The 5,488-nt window shown below is 38.6% G+C and overlaps 1 long non-coding RNA gene across 1 annotated transcript; it reads left to right on the plus strand.

The window, feature by feature from the left end:
- The first annotated feature begins 1,524 nt into the window (after positions 1-1,524).
- On the plus strand, positions 1,525-4,444 carry LOC131006613 (uncharacterized). Its single transcript, XR_009095631.1, has 3 exons — positions 1,525-1,840; positions 3,176-3,239; positions 3,785-4,444. It is a non-coding gene; the product is annotated as an uncharacterized LOC131006613 (long non-coding RNA).
- Positions 4,445-5,488: the final 1,044 nt, after the last annotated feature.

Raw genomic sequence — 5,488 nt, forward strand, 5'->3', positions numbered from 1 at the left:
AAAAACTCAAACCGAGATATATTGGACCCTACAATATACTCGAGAAAGTAGGCCCTGTTGCCTATAGACTTGCGTTGCCTCCGAGCTTCGCGAACGTTCATAACGTTTTCCAGGTTTCATAGTTGAGCTACGAAGAGAGGCCTGATGATATTCTAGACCGGGAGATCCAGCAACTGAGAAACAAGTCAATTTCCTTTAGTGGAAATCCAATGGAGACATCATGGGTAAGAGGAAGCAACATGGGAACTTGAAGAGAAGATGAAAGAGTAATATCCCGAGCTTTTTCCCGAAGTTGAATAACTCAAATTTCGGGACGAAATTTTTTTTAAGGGGGGTAGGATATAACACCCCGTACTTTTATGAGTAGTAGTAGTGTCGAGACACTACAGAGAGTACTACGGTACTAAAATATGAGATTATAATTAAGATGAGATGGAGTTATGATGATGAATAGAGATATTGAGCATTAGAGTTACACTTTTTGATGAGACGAGTTATTATGTTAGATGGAAGTATGAGTCTGATAGTATTTTGATGTTTGAGAGTGTTTGATGAACTTTGGGAATGAAAAAGTTGATGAATTTTCAAGTTTGCTCTTGTCTGCCCTCATTTCTCTGCTATGCCAGAGAATTTAGCATCCCGCTGGCGAGCATTCCGCTGGCGAGCATCCCACTGGCGAGCATTCCGCTGGCGAGCATTCCTCTGGCCACTGATTTCTCTGCTCTGGCAGCGGAGAGTTGATTTCTCTGCTCTGGCAGCGGAGAGTTGATTCCTCTGCTCTGGCAGCGGAGAGTTGATTCCTCTGCTCTGACAGTGGAGAATTCATTCCTCTGACAGAGAAGTCGAGCATTCCTCTGCCTTGTCAAAGAATTCTTTTCTTCTCTGCTCTGCTCCGCTCTAGAGGCAGAGCTGAGATCGAGTATCTGTGAGTTTAGTTGTCCTATTGTTAATAGGAACATCTTATTAAGAATAGAGTTGCGATAAGTGAGTGAGAAACCCTATAGAAGGGAGAGTCGATCTGAGAGATGATCTAATTGAGAGTTGATTGCTGATTGCTTTGATGTGAATTGTATCCGTGTTATATCTGAGATGGTTTAAGTGATTGTCTACGTGACTATTTTGTTATGTGTGTTTGTATGGTGATGTGAGTATGATTTGTTTTGTGTTATGTTAACACGGATTATTTTCGAGATTTTGGAGAACGAGATTATTTTTAAAATCGGGAAATAACATACAGCTATTATTAGTTTGCATATCAGTATTTTATGAGAAATATTTTACTGAGATATGAGATGTGATATTTTCGAGTACACTATTTTTGGTGTTACTATTATTTATTTGATTTTATCACATGAGTAAATAAAGTGTAGTTTTATTTTATCAAGAGAGAGATACATAATTACAGTAATTCCACTACTACTACACTTGAGATATTTTGCTTTTACCACATGCTCATTATCTTTAATAGCAAGTGGATTAGGAGGATGGAGTTAAGGGGGACATGCATTAATTAGCATTTATTATAAAGTGAAAATGTTGGGATAACACTTTGATTCAAGTGGGATTAAATTCTTGAGCAAGTCATTATCCTAATTCTACAAAAAAAACTCACGCACACCCTCCCTTCTCCTCCCCATTCTCGGCCTCCCCTCTCTCTCTCTATACTCTCTTTTCCTCCATTGATGTCCATTGAAGAAAGCTTAGAGAAGCTTCATCAAACACTACTATGAGATAATCCACCATCCAATCCAATCAAATACCATCATATCTCATCAAATTCAAGAAGCTAGAGCTAAGATCAAAGTTGGAGCAAAGTCTTGATCACCTTTTGAATCCATGAGTAAGTGATCTTAGATTATTTTTTTGATCATATTAATGATATGTGAGTGAGTATATGATCATGATTGAGCTAGAAAATCACCAAACTTATTTTTATGAAATTTTCGAAAATTAGGAGCTTGAAACCCTACGAATTTTGTTGTTTATTTTCTTGAATTGGCTTGAGTTATATGATGATGGATTTGAGTTTATGAGATGATCTAGATGATTAATGATGGATGAGATTGAAGCTTGAGGTTGATAAGTGAAAAATGAAAAATGTTAGTAGAGGAAGAAGATGACATATATGTGTTCTATATGTGATTTTGTTATATGGTGTTGATTTAAAGATTTGAGTGGTTATATGAGTTCTTGAGCATGCTATGATGTTAAGTGTTGGTATAGATTGATGATTAGAAGTGATGAAATGAGTTTTGATATGAGTTTGTTGTTGAGAATTATGATGTTATATTCAAGTTAGAGATGTTTTTGAGATATATGATTTTTGAGTTCAAATTGGAGAAATTTCGTAGGCCTACTGACCTACTGTGATCGACGGTTTTTCGATTTCCAATAGCTTTGAAACTTTTATAGCAAGTCCCTACATGAGTCTTGAGTACCCTGGTAAAATTTCAAGTCTTTTAAACTTCGTTTGATATTTATTTAAAATGCAAAACTTAAACTGCACTTTATTACCGAGAATTTAAGAAAACAGGGGAAAGAGTCTTTCATTTCAGTAGCTTCCTATGTGATCTAGCTTTCCAAATTTTTATGGTATCAACCTTATTGTGTTAGCTAGATATCCACCGAAGATGAGCCCAGTTTGACAACGTTTACTATTTTTGAAAAATTATAACCTTCGGTTGCACAAAACTGCCAGAAATGGTAGATCGTGGTAAAAACGTCATATCTCTCAAATCACTTGGCGTTTTCAACTCTACTTTTTTTTAAATGAAACTAGACTCGAAGATCTTTCTTTCGGTATGAGTCTCGAGTCCAGGAGATGTCGGAGTCAGAACAGTTTAAATATTGAAGTTGAATCAGTGTAAAAATAGAGCATGTTTTGATGATGTTTGTTTGTGATTTCTTATGTGCCTTATGTGATTGTGTTGCCTATGTGTTTGCATGAGATTAGACGAACCTTATATGAGAGATAAATCGAGACTTAGAGCCATGATTTTCTTGAAAACTATCCTTGAACTTGAGGATGTGAGATGAGTGGAGAGTTTATATAGAGTTGAGTAAAGAGATAGAATATGAGATAGAGTATGAGATAAGGCCTGAGAATTAGTCAATGAGTTCTAATCGAGATTCATTTTATGACATGAACCTTCGATGATGATGATGATCCCTGAAGACACGAGCAGAGCAAGGAAGTAAGTAACTCCACTTTGACGAGAGATTTTGAGTAAGGTCTTCAGGTGGGCATTATTTTGAGTATACAGTTTAAGAGCTTTTCTAAACTGTTTTAAATGATGATGAAATTATGAGATGTTTTGATGTTTTGAGATTATGATGATGTTTGAGAATTATTGACTTGCCAATATTTTTATGATAATGTTGAGCTTGTATGTTTACCCTCTACTGATGAGTTGAGATGAGACGATCGGGTCCTAGGCAGTTAGTTGATAGCTATCTTGCCAGGGCTAGTGTACACTGAGGTGACTGTGAGCCGTCTTCGGGTCGGCCAGTCACGGTGCTTGAGAAGGAGGCCTACTTCTCAGTACCTTGATGATGATGAAGAGTTGTAGATGTGGTACATACATGTCGAGTACTTGTCTGCAGACACTTAATTATGATGTTTATGGTTAAAACTGCTTGCACAGGTTCTTTTATGTTATAATACCTGTGTATTGCTGAAATGTGGCAAGTTCAATTTATAGCTCTATGAGCAGCTTTGTTTTTCGGCGATATGTCCACTGAGTATTTATGTACTCACGCCCTGCATGTATTTCTAAACGTGCAGGATAAGCGGAGGGGGAGTATGGTGCGGTGCTGGTGGAGAATGTTTCGGGTTGACGTTTTCTTTCTCTATCATATGTCTGTTTTGTCGATAGAGTTTTGATATGAAGTTATGTTAAATAGAGTTTGATGTTTAAGATACTTAGTTTCCTTTGAAAATCAAGCATTTTACTCACGATTATGTGTCTTCATACATATAGTCGGTTCACCTTTTGTTGTCACACTCTGAATATTATGATTCTACATAAAAATTGAGTTACCCTTGTTTTGCTTTTCATGTTGAGATTCCCGATATTTATCGAGTTATGACGATGTTGATGGATATACCCTTTTGATGAATTATGATAATCTTTCCTTATCATGTTTCTTCGTGAGCTTTCGCTGTTGATCTATGTATTCTTTCTATCTTTCCCCTTTCTTTTATTAATCGTATCGATACTCGATCCCCGCTATTACTAGTGTCGGAATCGGGCTGCGACAAATTTCTTGTGCAGAGTATACAGATTGAGACTTGTGACACCTCAGTTTGTCGTTGGAGAACAAAGTGGTTCCTCACTCCCTGTGGGATTCGACTCTACACTTGCCACTAAGACTGAGTTCTTGTTGTGGGACGTAGGAGCGTTTATCGTCTGTACTGGGCATACACAAGTATTTTGCCCGCACCGCACGACGGGTGTGTGTCAATAGGTGAGACGATTGACAAGCTTATGGATGAGTACTTGTTTAGCTTGAACTGAGCGTATACACGTCATTTTTGATTGATACACTTGAGAGTTGAGAGTTCTTATTTTCTTTATCCTTTTGGTGAGGATTGCAATTCATTGAGACCATAATTTGAATTTGTCATGATTGTGATATCTTGATGATAGGAGATACAAATGCATATTGATAACTTTGTTGACAAATCTGAAGCCACAATGTTATCCACTTTTCTCTATGCTCTTGTTGATTCATTATTGGTTCATCTTTGTTTTGTCCGAGGACGGACAATGGTTTAAATTTGGGGGGTTTGATTTACATGCATTTTTTCCTCTCCTTTGTCGCGTGTATTCTTAGTTTTTGGGGTGTTTTCATTAAGTTCTTGAGTGTCTTTGGTTTGATTTGTTCAATTTTGTGGAATAGACTACTCGTCTGTGCTCGTGTTGTTTTTACAAGTTCTTGGACTTGATTTGTGAAGTTTTGGATGAAGTGTAGTGAAGTACGTGAAGAGACAATTCCAAACGGGGCTTAAATCGGACTTCAGATGAGCAAGAACGGGCGTTGGGAAGTCCGCGTATCAGAGGACACGCGGCCGCACGTGAGGAGGCACGACGGGAGGTCGCGCCGTCCGGGCATGCGGCCGCATGCCATGGCTGCGCGACGAAGGCAGAATTTCTGAACCACTCACGCGGGCCAGGCGCGCGGCCGCGCGATCAGGCCCTCGCGAGCTCGCGCGGTCGCGCCACGCGGCCGCGCAATCAGGCCCCGTGAGACGCCGATTTTCGCCTAATTTTCCGGATTTTCACTTAAAGCGCGTGTTTGGAGTATTTTTTAGCTTGAAGACTTAGGGCATATAAATACCACCCAATAGCTTATTCCAGGGACCTTTTTCATCAATCTTTTATAATATTTTACTTTTCATGAGAGCTGAGAGAGACGGAGAACGGAGCCAAAGCAAGAACTGAAGATTCTCGATTCTACTACGGTTTCATTGTTGAATGTTTAGTTG

The sequence above is a fragment of the Salvia miltiorrhiza genome, chromosome 1, assembly GCF_028751815.1.
Source record: "Salvia miltiorrhiza cultivar Shanhuang (shh) chromosome 1, IMPLAD_Smil_shh, whole genome shotgun sequence".
NCBI classification, from domain to species: Eukaryota; Viridiplantae; Streptophyta; class Magnoliopsida; order Lamiales; family Lamiaceae; genus Salvia; species Salvia miltiorrhiza.